The sequence below is a fragment of the Panthera leo genome, chromosome C1, assembly GCF_018350215.1.
Source record: "Panthera leo isolate Ple1 chromosome C1, P.leo_Ple1_pat1.1, whole genome shotgun sequence".
NCBI lineage: Eukaryota > Metazoa > Chordata > Mammalia > Carnivora > Felidae > Panthera > Panthera leo.
In genome coordinates this window covers 101,272,872-101,290,670 of record NC_056686.1, presented here as the reverse complement: position 1 = coordinate 101,290,670, position 17,799 = coordinate 101,272,872, and the positions used below count along the sequence as shown (strand labels likewise).

Sequence of the window (17,799 nt, the reverse complement as noted above, 5' to 3'; positions counted from 1 at the left end):
TCTGCTTCCAATGCAAATGTATTGCAATGGTCGCAGAATGGAGTATTTAAAATTAGGACTCTCTTAGAGAATCTGGGCTAGGTGATTGGTACAACCATAGGGCATAGAAAAGAAGTTGAAGACCACTCTTGCCTGGAGGTTGTTTGGAGATTTTGTGAACCTCCCTGAGAAAGATGGAGACGCGTGAATTGTGGATCACAGTGTGAACGCAGCTGTGTTTTCCTTCGATCTGCTCCTATTTCTCAGGATCCTGGAAATCTGGACCACCTCACACCACTGAACCAGTGCTTCCTGAGAGGCAGAAAAAGTCTGTTACCTTAAGACTCCAAGGCCACGGCTAAGGGCCTTAACCACTAGCTCCCTGCCAAGGCCGTTGGCTTTCTTAAATGGCTTGATCACACCCTGATGTTTCAAGGCTGGGTGCTCCCCAGCTGGAGCCCTGAAAATGCTTGCATGGCATCCTTAGAGAAGGAAACCAACTTGAAAGAAACTCCCACAAAGTAAATCACCAGGACCGGATGGTTTTCATCCAAGAGTTGGGGAAGGAAATGAAGTGTGAAATAGCACAGATACTGATGAAGACATTAGTTCTCCATTAAAGCCACAACTGTGTCAGAGCAGAGGAAGTTTGCTAACATGATGATCTTATTGCTGGAGAAGAGAGATTACTGGCCTATCTGCTGCCTCCAGAAAACCTGGTCCACTTGGAAAGAATGGCACAAAGTACGAACAATAACACAATAGCCTTTATTCCTTGAAAGCAGGTGAGAGGGACAGTATGCTGATTCATGCATGACAGCATTGTAGTAGAAACCTTGGAAAGAATATAATAGTGACTATGTAATGTAGGCTGCTATCCTCTATTCTGTGCCCGTGGCAGACATTGCTAATCGATCTGGTACTCTTCTCTTTGAGCTTGGATTGGCTCTCCTTAGTTCTGTGCTCTTGACTGTCACCATCAAATGACCAGAGTTGACATATGTGTTAAAACTCATTTTCCCTCTTGGCCTACGAGGATATATTTTATCATGGACCACAAGGGCTCATAATTAAATTATAAATAATGACAAGAAGGAAGTCTTTCACAGATAGTTTAGTTTAAGAGCCTGACAAAAACATGTCACATTCTTTCTTCTAAAGACTGAGTTAGAAGAACATCCATCCCCAGCGATAACCAATTTTGTGAGAGCTGAATCCAGACGTGTAATCCCAACTCAGACCACAGAAGGGTCTTTTTGGAAGAAAGAGAAGTCACTTCCTCTGTGGCAACAAGCAGCGTGCTCCAGAAAGTTCTTCTGAGGGATGAGAATCAACAGCAGCCTCCTTCATTAGGCATTTCCCTGCAGAGCTGTCAACGTTGTTGAGTCCGGCCACAACAGTGACTCAGTGGGGCACAGAAGTGAGATATGCTTTTGAGAGCAGAGCTACACTGGAGCCTGGGGAGAAGAGAGACAGGAATTTTGGACCCTGGAGAAACTGAGTAGCTTTATGGAGAACCTGAAGTCTCCATGGGACTGGCCTTCATTTCACACTAAGGAGCAGAAGACCAGTTCTGTGGCAGGTCTGGGAATCCCGTGGAATCCACAAAACGTTTTGCCACTGGAGTGAACAAAGCCTCCTGTCACTGATAATGGCTAAAGCAGTTTGGCTGTAAGGGGCATCTGGGTGGCTCAGTCAGTTAAATGTCTGGCTCTTGGTTTCAGCTCAGGTTATGATCTCATGGTTCGTGGGTTCAGGCCCTGCATCGGGCTCTGTGCTGGGAGCCTGGAGCCCGCTTGGGATTCTCTCTCTCCCTCTCTCTCTGCCCCTCCCCTGCTCATGTGTTCTATCAAAATAAATAAACTTTAAAAAATTAAAAAAAAAATAAAACAATTTGGCTATCCTATAGCCCAGTGATCTCCATGTAAAGGGGTGTGTGATGGAACAGATCTCCTGGAATATACTATAATCTGATCACTTACAGATATTTACCTGCCTGCCGCCATTAGGGAATTCACTTGATCAGTGAAAAGAGGCAACATACTTGGATTAACAGAGAGTCGGAATATGGTAAAATGCACGTAGCATTGGAAAGACCCTGACTGTACTGTGATTTCTCATTGATTATTCGGGATCTTGTCATGCCGCAGAGTGCTCACTGGGGCATTGGCCAGGTGTTGTAGCTCAGGGGCCGTGGCAGCCATGATACAATGGGATCCATTGGTCAGCAGACCTGGGTGCTTAGTCCTCACCCCACCAGCAGGTGCCCCGAGACCTTGCTTAGATCTAGCAGAATCACAGGGCATGGAATGAGACGCTGGGGAGAGCATTTTGTCTAGACGTTTGCCTCAAGGATTATCATCTCCGTTTTAAAGCGAGGCAGTAGTTGTTCAGCAAGAGTAAGTTAAGTGCACAACGTGCAGGGGTTGGGGGAGGGGAGGGTGGGGAAGTGAGAGGAGAGAGTGCAGGCTCCCAGCCAGCAGACCTTCTCACGTCACCTCTTTGCTTCTGAGCCTCAGTTTCCTATCTTTAATGGGCGTGGAAAAGTAGGTGCAGGTTTAACATGGTGTTTAGAGCATAGGGAGAAATCTCTGCGGGTTAAATGATCACGTGTCATGCTGATGACTCCTATTTCGAAGGCACTTTATAGTTGATAAAGTGCTTTCGTCTACATTATTTGACCCTGCCGAGGACACCGCGCGTGCGGTAAGCGGTAGGGTTCCTTATCCACTCTCCCCAGCCCAGATGCCTCAGCTGAGACTCAGCGGGATGAAATGGCTTCCACAAGGTCAGACCAAGGTCAGACCCAGGGCTCACACTCCTGCCTTCTGGTTCTGGACCCAGGGCTCCTTTCACCACATAATGATAGATAATGGAGAGTTTATTTATCATTCACTTCTGTGGCAGCGGAGACTTCAGCGTCACGGCATGGTAAAAATAGACCGTGAGGGCGAGGAGGTTCTCAGGAGCAAACAAACTGAGCTCACCAGAATGTTCTCGTGGGCAGGCTCGGTTGCCGTGGCCTTTAGGGAGCCTTGGCAGTCCTGCGGCGGGCGGGCAGCGTCACCTACTTGCCTTCCCGGAGGAGCTGCCTCTGGGCTCCAGGGCCAGATGCAGGCCCTGCCCTAGGGGCCACAGGGCCACAGGGCGAGGGGCAGGGGGTGAGGGCTGGGAGGAGGGTTTTTTCTGAGGTGCGGGAACCACCGACCTGGAGCCCATCCCTGGGCAGGGGGCCAGATTGTGTGTCCCACAGTAGCAACCTTCCTGTGGTTTAGCACACGCGAGGAGAAACAGCCCAGTGAGCCCGGGCTTCTGTGTCACTGAGGGTTTTCTGAGGGGCAGGGGGAAGGGGAGCAAGGGAGTATGGATGAGTAGAGGTGGCAAGACTGAAGAAAAAGCCCCATTAACATTCACTTAAAGATATACATACATTTTTTCATTTGAGAGAGAGAGAGTGGAGGAGAGGGGCAGAGGGAGGGAGCGGGAGAATCCTAAGGAGCACGGAGCCCGACTGGGGCTCAGTCCCACAGCCCTGGGATCATGACCTGAGCCAAAATCAAGACTTGGGTGCTCAACTGACTGAGCCGCCCAGGTGCCCCTTCTTAAAGATAATTTTTAATCCCCCTAATGCCGGCAAATGATTTGATTGTGCTATAATTGAAAAAAGTTATACATACCTGTATATGTGGTTAAAATACAGTTATTTGAGAAAAAAGGAATCGTACAGAGAAAGTGTAACACTCACAGACAAACACGGCCACTTTGTCTTTATAAGGGGGACAAAGAATGTGTTTTTGTGAAGATGCATCGCTACTGTTCTGGGTTGTATTCTTTTGAATATTTTTCCTGTTGGAAATATCTGGTTAAGAAGACGTGCTTTACATTGTAGCAGAAGAGCTTAGAAAATGGATGTTTTCCCCACTTGCAGAAAGCCTATCAAACCAGTGGCCCTTGTCCTGTTAAAGTCATAGATTGCTTTGAGAATCCCATAAATACCCTACATTCCCTTCCTAGACAAACTCAAGCACTTACAAATTTGACACAACTTTAGGTCAGATAAACCACGAAAGCCCATCCGCTGACATTAGGTTAATATCTTCTTCATTGAAAAAATTAGAAATTAATATTTTACGAAAGTTTTTTCTTTACAGAAGGATTCACTACATGCAGCTGAGACGGTTATAATTAAAACGTAGGTATACATCCAGTGACACACAAAATATTCTGATTTCTATGAAGTTCCCTAGCTGATAACATTTGTATTTTACATCTGTAGTCATTGCACGTTCATATATATATATACGTATATATATACACACACACACACACACATACACATATATATATATTCAAGGAAGCTCTATGCCCAACATTGGCCTTGAACTCACAACCCCAAGATCAAGAGTTTCATGCTCTACCAACTGAGCTAGCCCGGCACCCCCACATTCACTTATAATTTTATCTTAGTTTTTTATTGGTTCTTTTAAAGATGCTGTGTAGTGTTACTCCATTGTAATTTGTATCTGATAACACATGTAATATTTGGTATAACAAGGAAAATCTGCCTTCACTGTTAAATCAATTTTGATTACATGTAGAATATACTATATAAAGTAATATTTTAATATATACAACGGCCCACACGCCATCAGTAAGATCTCATCCTCCAGACTTGTGAATTCTGGGAAAAAAATTACTTCCACATGTTTCTAAAACTACTTAGGATTTTTGACTGGTTGGTGGTCTATTGATTCTAAGTATCTGACCTGTCAAAACGCCATCTTTAAACTCCAGTGATGCATAGAGGCTTGGAATTAGCCGGGGCTGAATTTATTACAGAACAAAGGGAGGTGATGATTAACACACCCATCTGAGCAGTAGGGGGGAAAATAATCCTTGAATGGATTAGATGCCATGATCCTAAAACCACATTCTCTGAGTGTTGGGTACTTGCCCAGAAATGGGGAGAGGCCAAACACTGATGCCTTTTAAATGACAGGGTAGCTCCATGGGACTCTGGTCAGGGACACTGGTACAGAGAGTTGAGGGTCAATAGGTAAGAAGCCTTTCTTTCTCCTGTGCTCTAGCAGAGTTGAGGACTAGACCCACTCCGTGTGCAGTAACCCTCAGAACGGACAGCCCGCTCTGTTAGTGTTACACAATTATCAGTCTGCCTGTGTGGGTGGGGATTACACTGAAGTGTAAATAAAAGAGTTGTTTTTTGTTTGTTTGTTTCTTTTAACCACTGAACGGGAATAACTTACAATTTTTTTTGGACTCCAGTAAGCTACTTTCAAGACAGACATAGAGGCTGCCAAGAAGCTGAAATGAATTATTATGTACTGTCCCCCAAGAAGTCAAGGGTGCTAGTCAGGCTTTCCCTGTTCCCTGACAATATCTGGTAGATTCTGTGCACTCCCAAGATGTAATTCCAGGGAAATTTATCTTTGTAAGAATAGTCCACGGACAGAGCACTAAACCCCTTTTCTGAAAGATTTTTTCATTCTCTCTTTTCTCTAACATGGCTTACAAACTTCGTAAGAAGTCTGGATTTTTAAAATAGCATGATTTAATAGCATTGATGGAGGTTGGGTCTCTGAGACAGACCTCCATCAGAAGGGTACCCTCCTGAGGAGGAAACAGGCCATTAGGAAAGTCATTTTGACCCCCATTCCCTGGAGGGAATCACAGACCCAGGTGCTCAGGAAATCTCCTGTCACTCTGAGATGGGCCCGGGACACGGTGCCATGTCCGAAGCTTCTAAATACAGTTCAGGCTGGGTCATCATGACAGATGCTGAACTGGCACCCCCACGGGCTTTGCAGTGGGAGCTCTGATGGCTTAAATGCCACGGCCCCTGGGCTCCAGGCCCTCCTGGGCTGGGACAGGGAGAGGCCCTGCAGAGCCTTATGGGGAGGAGGGCAGGAGCAACTTTGGCAAGGAAATCCCGCTGCCTCGACGACACCACCACTCTTTCAGAAAGCAACAGGCACCCGGCGACACACCAGCTATTTTAGAAGCTGTCAGATTCTGAATTGCTGACATACTTGGAGGACGCTGTCTCTTCAAGAGTCATTCTGACCGAGGTAGGTAGGCCTGGGGGAAAGCAGAGGCATGTTGTATGTAGCCAAGGTGTTGGCTGAGGAACGAGTGGAGTTCAGTGATCTGGGCAAGGTGACTAAAGGAGTCAGTAATGGAGTTAGGAATAACATGTTGACTTTGGGATTCCCAAATCAGCCGTTACACAGAGGACAGTGTTAGGCAATCTCTTACCTTGCCCCACCCTCTTCTCGGCCGTCACCAGAAATCTGCCTGGGGTGAGCATCCTTTGACAACTCATTCTCTTCTGGAGAAGGCTTTGGAGGGAGAAAACAAGACCAGAGAAGACAAGAGGGGGGCTTTTCCTGGAGGGCTCCGGGGACTTGGGATGGGAGGATGGGATTCCAAGTGTTGTAAGCATCTCCAGCTGGGGTTGGTGAGTTGTAAATATAAAGACGCTGTTGTGAACATGATTAATCCAGGGTGCTCCTTTCCCCCTCAGCACTTGCCCTGCAGCCCAAAAGTGGATTCTTTTCTCTTGTCAAGGCATTTGGCTTTAGGATTTCTGAAGATCGTGTGGCCCGGTGGATGAGTTCAAGCTTTGGAGTAAGACACCGGTCCTTTTCTTTTCTCTGGTATTTCTGTGCAGGTTACCTTGGCTGAGTCTCAGTGATAGGGTTGTAGGGCACAGCTCTCAGACCTCATCCTTATGCTCCCTGGGAGACTCCCTCAGGCTCTAGATCTTTTCTACCTCCTCCGTGTGTATTTTCCTTATCCTGAGACAGAGGGAGAGTGCTCTTGACAAGGGTGTTACTTTGGAGTCAAGGTACGCTGCAGCTTCCCTGCTCTTTCTTGTGTTTTCCCCTTCTCATGGAACAGTGCCCTTGGACTGCTTCTCTAGCCAAGGTTGACCTTTCTGCTTCTCTGCTCAAGGCTAGAGTTTGCTTCTCCAGCCCCATTTCCTTACTGAGGGTCCAGCATACATCTTTGCCCCATGGTATTCCCTGTTGTCTCTTCTTTCAGATTCTGGTCATTTCCCTTTTCTACAGCGTGGCAGCCATTGTGGACCAGGAGGGCATCACACAAGCAGACCCACACAAAAGCACGCTTTCTTCGCTGATATTTTCACTGTTTCTTTGCCTGCCTTCCTTCTGCTTTTCCATCATGTCTTCTAACACTATTCAGTTTTGGTAGTTTCTGCTCCAGCCCTGAATTACTTTCTTCCCCATGTGATCTTTTCCTGTTTCACATTTTACATTTTCTTTTTTCGGATTTGCTTTTCTCCATTTGAGAGAATACAAATCTTCTTTCTCTCTCTCAGATATGGACAGGGAATAATTGGGGAAAGATCTAACCCTTGTGGTCACTCCCCTTCCCAAATGATGGAAGGAACTAACATTTAATATACTCCTGCTGTGTGCCAGAAGCTTTACTGAGAGTTATTGGCACCTCTATTTTAGATGAGGAAATTGGCCTAGAAAGGTTAAGTCACTTGCTCAAAGTCATACATGTGGGTCTATGTGATTCTGGGGTTTTTTTGAAAAATTTTAATGTTTATTTATTTGAGAGAGCAAGAGACAGAGCATGAGCAGGGGAGGAGCAGAGAGAAGGAGACACAGAATCTGAAGCAAGCTCCAGGCTCTGAGCTGTTAGCACAGGCTCTCACGGGCTTCAGGTCAGACCTTGTCAATCAGTTCAACACAACTCAGTCATGGAAGGAAAAGTGGGTGGGGTTCCAATAGTTTAGGTTCTATTTAGAGGTGACCCTGTTGGGATTTCACTGGGAGCATGGCATTTAATGAGGACACCTCATTATCAGAGATATATTGGTCTCCTGAAGAAGATGAGGAAATGAATAGCATTCGAGATTCTTCATCTCACCTTCAGTCTACTGTCACTTGCCTTGCTAAACACACATTTCATCTATTCCTTTATTCAATAAAAACCAACATTTTTTGAGTGCCTAGTAGGTGCCAGGCACTGTCCCAGGTGCTGAGGATACAAGTTCTAAAGCAGATGTGGTCTGAATCACTTGCCGTTTTCTAAGCTGTCTGGGAGACGTTACTGCCATGCTTCCCTTTTCCTGGAAGATCCTTCTCCTCCTTTCTTCTTATCTTGCAGACATCTTTTCATTAGGCCAGGAAAAAAAAGACCACTGGGCTAGAAGGGTTCTTCTCACCTCTAAACTTCCAGAGCATTTTGTTGAAACTACTCTTCGATGTAGTGCATGAAAGTTAACATTTATCTATCTCCTTTACTATTGATAAGGTATTTACATAAACATACATACATACTTGGTTAGTGATTCATAAAACTTTCACATAGTAGGTATTACTACTGTGATACAGTACCTAGTGTATCACAAATGATAAAACTAAGGCTTCAAGAGGTTAAGTGACTTGTTCAAGATTAGACCGTTAGAAAGGAAGAGGTGAACTTTAGAACTCAGTCTTTTGAAATCCACATTCCAATCCCCAATGTGCTGTGTGCCCTATTGGATTTTGACTGTTCTACTTTTATTGGATTGTTTATTGTGCTGTCCTGTCTCCTAAGTGATTTTGTAAGTTCCTGAAAACATAGATCATATCTTAGTCAATTTTGTGCCCCCTCTTAGTACCTAGCACATTGCTAGGTCCAAGCTAGTTAATAAGTAATTATTTACTGAATAAATAAATGATTTATTGAATGGATGGATTTAGAAGATTATTGGGGAGATTGTTACATACTTGCTGGCCGTGTAGCTCTCTTATATTCATTAAACAGGATGGTTCTGTATGTTTGGCATGATACATTGGGTTTTCAACTTAGTGTAGCTGGTGGTCTCTTGTGTATAATTTGAAGGGAATTTCATCTTCCTGGCTGTCCACAAATGTCTAACCTACTTACGTGTTTGAAATTGCCATCTCCAAGGGCACTGTTTCTGGAAGTCAGAGCTAAATTATACTTACTGTTTGGAAATTGGCTGCTTACTCCTTCCCTGTTAGTGTATTAGCATGAATTTGTTTACTTACTGGTGCTCAGGGGGAATATCCTAACAAGGTAGAAGGCAAGGGCCTTCTTCTAGGGCCTTTGGGGGAAGGCCTCCTTCTCACTTCATGGAAATGTAAAGACCACTATGACAGATGTCTGATGGTGCTATGGCAGTGGCCAGGGTGGTGGTGGGAGGTTCAAAGTAGTTGTGGTTGCAAACAGCAAACAAGCATTGGCTTGGGGATGAGCTGATGTGTTACTTCACTCAGAAAAAAAAATGCCAAGAGCCTCAAGGCGGGGCCTGTGTTGACAGCTGCTGGCCCAAAATTGACTGGTAAATCTTGAAGACCACCCAGTCAATTAGGATCAACTTTTGGAGGACCTCTGGTAGAAGAGGTATTTAGACTGAATATTGCCATGTGGCTTGTAACCAGTTTTTTATTATTTCTCTCATGCGTTTTCTGGGCTTTCCATTGGGAATATTTTGTGAACCAAAAGCCAATCTGAAAAATTTTAATTCTGTAGGAAGAATTAAATAAAATATTTGGAATTAGGACTCTTCTGGAAAATCCAAGACCCATATTTGTCTTTATTTTTTCTTGGTCTTCCTGATTAACTTGCTCATTGGCATCTAATCTTATATGTTAATTTGATACTTTCTTGTTTATAAATGCTTTCACATACATTGTTACCTACCAGATGAATTCTCCTCAAATACAGATATCCATTTAGGATTATCAAAACTTTTGGGCTGTGAACTATGACCTGAGTTAAGCCTAAATTAACCAAATTCTGCACAAGTAGGAACTCCCTCAGCTGCTTTTTTCTTGTCTGTCAATACTGTCATTACATATTTCTCAAAGTCCAAACATTTTCCAAGTACCTCCTAATGTTGTTTTGTTTATGGTCTAGGCCAGAATGAAAGTGACTTGACATTGACAGTGATCTTCAGTGAACTTTCACCTTTGGATGTTTTCCCCAGGGTGGGTACTGGGGACAGGAAGTGAAATACAACAAAAGGGGGCCTTGTGTGCTTGTACTTAAACTTATTAAATAATGTTAAGTTGGGGCAGACACCTCAAATATTCCTGAATGCAACTGTCCCACTACTGAGAAAGGAAAATTCCTGTCTGACTTTGGCTTGAATTTTCTCCTCTCCCGAAAGAACTGACAATGTCTTAGTTTCCATAGACTTGTCTTCTGACTGAGCAGCCTGAACATTAGCTCCGCATTTCCAAGTTCAGCGTGAGCAGCACCTAGCTCTGTAGGCCTCATTCTGAAAATGGGGAAATCTTATACGGTGGAGAGAATGTCAACTCTAGTGTCAGTCTAACTCAAATCCCACGATGACACCTATTATATAATGTGTGTCTCTCAATCTTGCCAAGCCTCAGTTTCCTCATTTGTAAAGTGGCAACAGTATTGCTTACTTCATAGAGTTTTCTACGAAGATTGCATGGGATGATGTATACGAAGTGTCTAGTGTAGTGCTTATAACCTCTTCCCTTTTTGCGCCCACCTTCAAAGTACGCTGGAGCATTAGAGGCTGAACCTTTAATGACATTGAGCCTTCGTCTGATCAAAGAAATAAATATAAAAGTTACTGCTGCCACTTCTTTGCAAAGCCTCTTTAAAAGACTGAGTTCTCAGGGATGACTTTGGGTCCTTGCCTCTGGTTCTGTGTACCACTGGGTGAGATGCTGGTTGTCAGGTGGAGAGTGCTTTAGGCAGCTGAGAGATAATGTGCTTTTGGTCTCCTTAATTGGCTTATTGGCATGGGAATCGCAGGCTTCAGGTTACCTCCTCCTTTTCCCAAATAGAACTTGGAGGGCATGGAGAGCTCAGAGACTTCATTCCATCACTAAAGTCATCTAACAGGCTTGTTTGAGTGTTTGCTATCATCATAATTTTAGTTTAATCCAACCTGGGTTATAGTTCATTCCCTTGAAGCTCTGGACTGGGTATCAAATTTGGGGTCAGTCCGTACTCGGGTCAGTGCCAAATGCTCTGCTTCTGCCATATTTAGAATTACTCTGTGAAAAATTTCGTCACCAGATTTTGCTAAGCTACCTGATAAAATCTGACATCGCAGAACCAACTTCAACGGCACAGGTCCTCTAGAAATAAGAATTTACTTGAGCATGGTACAGTGAGTGCTGCCTGTCCTGGTATGAATGAATGAGAGCCCTTGGATGGCTGTGGGAATCTTGGTTTTGGAGACTTCAGGATTTAGGAATAGACCAAGGAGTGGCTGCCCCACCAATATCAGATAGGATGTACCACTCAATGTAGTCGTGTCCCACTTATCGGCAGAAAAAAAATGGTTGTTTGATTATCATCTGGGTTGTGTCTTTCTCCTTTGTTTCAAACTATTTTCTTCTTTGGAGTAAAATATGATAGCTGAAGTCCAGGCTTATGGAAGTGGCACTGTACATCTAATCTCAGAACATTCTGGATCTCTTATCTGACTTACAGCAGTCTTCTGTGACCCATCTTCCACCATGAAAACAGGCTATTCTACCTCATTCATATAGAAGATGTAGCAAAGCATTAAACTCAGCTTGTAGAATTCATAATCTGGAAGGGGAGACAGATATCATCACTTTCATTTGAAAGAAGACTTTGGAATAAAGAAAACAAAGTCTAAGCTCCATATTATGACACCCAAGTTTCTTCTGGAATATAAACTCTGTGTGGCCAGAGATTTTTTCCCCTGATGTGTCAAGAATCTAGAAGAGTGACTGGCACATAGTAAATGTTAAATAAATAGTCATTTATTTGAGTTTGAGTTGAGCCTGACTTTCCACCTTTATCTCTTATCTCACCTCCCCTCTTCTCGTATGTATTTTAAGCTCTGGCCATATCAGTGTGCTTGTAATTCTCCAAAAATGACAAGTCCTTACTCGTCCTATTCCACCTACCTTAAATTCCATCTCCATGGTTTCTTTGTGTGCTTATATTGAACTTATATTTCAAGTCTATTCTCAAATATCACCTTGTGAAGTCTTTTTGATCCTAAATTATTGACTTGCTTGCTTTTCTTTTTTTTTTTAGAGATACAAGTATGTTTTCTTTTTTCTTTTTTCTTTTTTTTTTAATATGTGAAATTTATTGTCAAATTGGTTTCCATACAACACCCAGTGCTCATCCCAAAAGATGCCCTCTTCAATACCCATCACCCACCCTCGCCTCCCTCCCACCCCCCATCAACCCTCAGTTTGTCCTCAGTTTTTAAGAGTCTCTTATGCTTTGGCTCTCTCCCACTCTAACCTCTTTTTTTTTTCCTTCCCCTCCCCCATGGGTTTCTGTTAAGTTTCTCAGGATCCACATAAAAGTGAAAACATACGGTATCTGTCTTTCTCTGTATGGCTTATTTCACTTAGCATCACACTCTCCAGTTCCATCCACTTTGCTACAAAAGGCCATATTTCATTCTTTCTCATTGCCACGTAGTACTCCATTGTGTATATAAACCATTTGCTTGCTTTTCAAAGCTCCTGGATTCCTTACTCCCATATTTGTTGGGCTGCCTATCAGTCAGTCTTTAACAGTTTGTGTGTCCTTCGCATCAGATTGTGAGCTCCTTCGGAGCTTATCTGTCTTGGTCCATTAATATATAACCTGATCTATGCAAAGCAGAAATGTTTGGTGAAATAAAAGCAGAATTAAATATAGACTCATATGCCTGAAATCCTTAGAAAATAGAGCTGATGTGATCTGGATTTTGGTGTCAATAATATATAAGATGGAGATAATAATAATAGCTTTTAGATTTGTTTCATTAAATTTGTTACATAAAGTCTTAGCAGAGCACCAGATGCATAGTAAATGTGCAATAGATGTTGACCGTTAACTCTTTGGTGGGATAGTTCTTGTGGGCTTATATTCATCTCACTGTCCAAAGTCACTGGCATTGTTATCAATAGAATCATTAATTTCGGTTTTATAATAAGGATATAAATATAATTTTATAAGCAGGAGGGTATCTCCCGCCAGCTCCTAATAGTAAAAATAAGGAAATAGTAACAGATAAAGGTAAGTGAATAGTAAAGATAAGGAAACGGAGCCTCCCTGAAATGAAGTGACTTTCCAAGACCCCACTCATGGTAAGTAGTGGAGCCCCAGGAATAAATGTGCTCTGTTCATTGTACTAATGAATTGTTCCCCCAAATTATTAGTTAAGTGGAGATAAAAATCACCTGGAAGATTGTGAAATATGTTTTAATAATGTCTGGTTTTGATATTAAGTCAAAATGCACACGAGTGAGGCATTTTCTACATTGTCAATCAACTCAACTTATCATGGTTGAGTTGCTGTTGTTTGACCTGGTGGTCTTTAAGCTGCACTACTAATCCATCCATGATTCATTAGACTTAAAAGGGACTTTGTAGCACCTCTAATTAAATGTGCATGTGCTGTGCTAAAACGATTAAGGAATATGACGGTCAGAATAGTCATGTGACTTACTAGGATCAAACATATTAAGCCATTTCATTTGTAAGGATGGTTACAATAGTTGAGGGTTGTTACAGAATCACTGGCTGTTTTGGCCGGGGTTGAACCTAATATCTTGGGAGAGAACTGGTCATTGGATCAGAAGGCAGAAGACCTCCTTTCTAGGCTATGTTCATTTTAATTTTTCTTAGTCTCAATTCCCCCATCTATATAATGGGCATAAGAATAAGCCATTTCTACCTCATCAAATGGAAGGATGTATTAAATAATGTGTAAAATGTAAATTAAGAAACTATTTTATTATTGCTATTATTTTGCATGAATTGAGAATTGAACTTGTTGTAAGCTAAACTCAATTTTCTTTTTCTTTCTTTCTTTTCTGAAAACTTTTATTTTTATTTATTTATTTTTTTAATTTAAATTTTAGTTAGTTAACATACAGTGCAGTATTGGTTTCAGGAGTTGAATTCTGTGATTCAACAAGTGCTCTCCTTAGTACCTATCACCCATCTAGCCCATCTCCCACCCACCTTCTTCTTTCAACCCACAGTTCGTTCTCTATCAAGAGCCTCTTGCGATTTGTTTCCCTAAACTCAACTTGTTATGAGAACTTAGTGTTACAATGTCCATTTTATCAACATGAAGCAGGTCAGAGAGAGAAAGCAAGTGACACTATGAGCTGATGGTTAGAATCTCTTTTTCAGGGAATTTTTTGGATGATAATAGATAATGTTAGTTTGACTATATGAATCAGATGATGTTCTCCAGTGACTTGTAACTGGCTCCATGAGATTTCCCAAAGAGTGTTTTAACTTCCTTAGTCAGGTATAACATTATCATTTATGTTCCTGATTGGCTGAAACTTCCCTTGTTAAAATACTATTCACAACAAACATCTGACGGCCAAGAAGTCTTTCCAGGTCATGCAAATGCATTCCTAATGGTTATTTTTTGAAGGCAGGAAGTCACAAATTGCCGAGTATTAAAAAAAAAAAAAAGCTTGAAAACACAGAGGTGTTTTCTGATTGTATTTAAAAAAAATTTTTTTTTTAACATTTTATTTATTTTTGAGACAGAGAGAGACAGAGCATGAACGGGGGAGGGGCAGAGAGAGAGGGAGACACAGAATCGGAAGGAGGCTCCAGGCTCTAAGCCATCAGCCCAGAGCCCGACGCGGGGCTCGAACTCACTGACCGCGAGATCGTGACCTGAGCTGAAGTCGGACGCCCAACCGACTGAGCCACCCAGGCGCCCCTCTGATTGTATTTTTGAATACATGACCCTATTTGATTGAAATAACTTGTTCTGCATTTCTTATAATCATGATTTAGTTAACTTGAGTATACATTCTGATTAATAGCTAAAATAACTGATCTGGTTAGCCTAAAGATTTTATATAGCTATGATTTAGCAAAGTATTTTCCAAAGGATTAAATTTTATTTTTACATAAGGTGTTGATCTTGACTCTGAGTTTCCTATTTTAAGAGTATTATAGGGTAGCTTAATTTATGTTATTGAAAATGTGAGCTGGTGCCTCCATTCTGTATATAAAAGTCACTTGGGCTCTATTTTGTGAGTGAGTGAGAATTCAGGAACACAAAGTATTTCCAGGAAACAAATAAATGTATCTGAAAATGCTCCTCATGGGCATATACTGCCTATGCCTCCACATCTTGTCCATTTCTTTTCTAGTAAGCATGAGTTTCCCAGGGCTGTTCTAGCCCTAGCAAATCCCTCTCTTTTCTGGATTCCTAGGAGACATCAAAGCAGTACGTAATGGTGTGGAAAACTGCGTGGTGGTAAATACTACCTTGGTCTCTTGGTCTCTTGGTCTCTGTTTGTGAATGCGCTCAGTTTCCACTTGTACTGTAAATACCTTTAGGAGGAGCCCCACTCCGTACTTTGGTATTTTCCAGAATCTAGCACAGTGCCAGGCACATAGTAAGCACCCAATAAACACATAATTAATCAACACTAACTGGGAAACTTCTCAAGGTCTGGGATTCTGTTTCAAATTATCTACATGGTACCTCATATAGGGCCACATGCTGATAGGTGCTTATTGATTGATTTGATTGAAACTATAAACAGAGTACCCACTGAATTTTTTAACTTCTGTGATAATCTGAGCCCCTAGCCTTTTTCCTCATTCCACTTGTCTTGCCCAAGCAGTTTTCATTTTATGCTTCTAATTGAGGTTGCCTGAGTTATCACTGAAAGTTACATTAGAAGAGATTCTGACATTCTTTAAGTCATTAGAGGGTGAAGAGATTATGAAATTTTCAGCTCAGTCCTTCTAAATACATGATAAGGAAATAGGTCCATTGTAGTTAAGTGACTTGTTCAAGGTGACTCATTAGTGCGTTTAATGTTACACTTTGAGCTCCCATTTTATTCCAGATGACATAGGGAGATAAGAGCAGAATCTCTGGTTTCCTAATTCTCCAGCCATAGTCCCCATTCCAATCCCAGACCCCATTGTCGTCATTAAAAAGTTATCGTTTAATGCAGTGATCTTTTTCCCTCCCCTCCCTCTTCCTAAACACTCATTAGAGAAATCACACGTCCAAAACCTCCCCACCTTTTCATAATTTTTGCACATTGTGGTAAGGGGGATTTCATACCCCTTTGTTCCCAAAGGTAGGACAAGACTTTTGTTTGTTTGTTTTTTAATTCTTGCTTTGAGAAGTTTTTTTAAAGTTCACAATACTTGTGATAAGTGAGGAGCTCTTGGCTTATCACAGAAACAGCGGGATGTGGGAATCCGTGCCTCAGGGGATCTGAATTACCGTGTGTGGCCACGTGTGTGAGACCATGCCACGGCTCTGCAGCGGAAAGGCATATAGAAGCAGGCTGGGACAGAGATTTGTCACTCAGCAGCGGCTCTCATCTTAGACAAGAAGCTCCATTTTTCTGTGCTTGAAGGGGACCAAAATTAGCCCCTGTGTGGCTCCAAGTATAACATTATGTGCTTAGGCACACAAAACCTAGATATAAAACTTTTTTTTTTCTCTCTCTTCTCGTGAAGATGGTGACTTTACTAGTGAGTGATGAGAGGTAAACTAGTTTTGGGGCAGACTTTCCTGTGGCCAGAGCTTGGTTCAGTTCTGCAGTTCCCTGAATGTCTTCAGAAGTGAAGGGTGATGAACTGAGGAGGATGGAGAGAAATGGCACTTTGCTCCCTGTGGGTGCCAGCAGTGCTGTGGGAGACTCTTGCCAGGAGTGGTGCCTGGGTGTGAGAGAGGAACACACCAGGGCTAGAAGGAAAGAAAAGGGAAGGTCTCGTGGGAGGGGTTTTCACAGGCCTAGAAACCTGCTACGGGTAAGTGAGGATGGCCACAAGATGGTCTGACTTTCTGTCCCGTCTTTCTTCATCCTGCTCACGTTGAGGACTGATGCCCAGGAGGCCTTGACCTTTGACATCAATGAACAGTCAGTTGTCAGCCTAAGACACTGCTGTTTCCGGCCTCTACTCATGTATGTATTTATTTACAGGGGAAGCAGTCAGAATCCTAGATGGTAAGGGTGGGTTGGAGAAAGAGGTTCCCAGGCTTAGCTTGCAGTATTTGACCTAAGGAGATTGCACCATCTGAGTTTGGAAAGTCTTAGGAGACAAGCTTCTTGGCATTGGGCCTTTAAAGCTTTAAAAATTGTAGGAAATTCCCTGGTAAATCTGACTCCAGCCTTCTCCATCAGTCTTCATGCCCCCCCACCCCCTCCCACCCGCCCCCAGCCCCTTCGTTGAGTACAGAAGACACAGGAAGAAAGGACCATCTGGCACAGCATGCCAGCTTTTTATTTGGTTGCTCTCAATCCTACCTTCCTGTTTGGATCACCCCTCCTCTCTGCTCATACTTCAGAAACCAATCAAGGTGTCTCCTGAACTCATTTATTCCCTTTGTTTCCACCGCCTTCTTGGGTAACTTTTTCCATATGCTTATATCCTTGCCTTACAACAGACTTTTTTTTTTTTTTTTTTCATTTTTCATTCAAAATGGCCTGATTGGACTCTTAGGAAAAACCATTTACTCAAATATATGACCAAGTGCTTCTAAAAGCCTCAAAAAACTTTTACTTTTGATGACCAAGATATATAAATAAGAGGAAAAAATGCTGTGTTTAAAAATAACTGACTGGTGGGCAATGATGCCGAGTGGTATGAAATTAAAGAACACGTTACTGTTGGCATTGAACACCCCCCTCCAAGTGAAATTGTCTAGATTTGGAGCTGTGTGGTCTCTAATTATTATTATTATTTTTTTTTAATTTGGCATTTATGTATTACGTTGTCCCAGTTTGGCTTCAGTGCCTTCACCATGCTGTCATTGGTACTCTTTACATTGCCTGTTGTGGA

The 17,799-nt window shown here is 42.5% G+C and overlaps 1 protein-coding gene across 1 annotated transcript in view; it reads left to right on the top strand.

The window, feature by feature from the left end:
* Positions 1–17,799, top strand: part of TBX15 (T-box transcription factor 15) — a 102,309-nt gene that overhangs the window by 38,057 nt on the left and 46,453 nt on the right. The window lies entirely within an intron of this gene.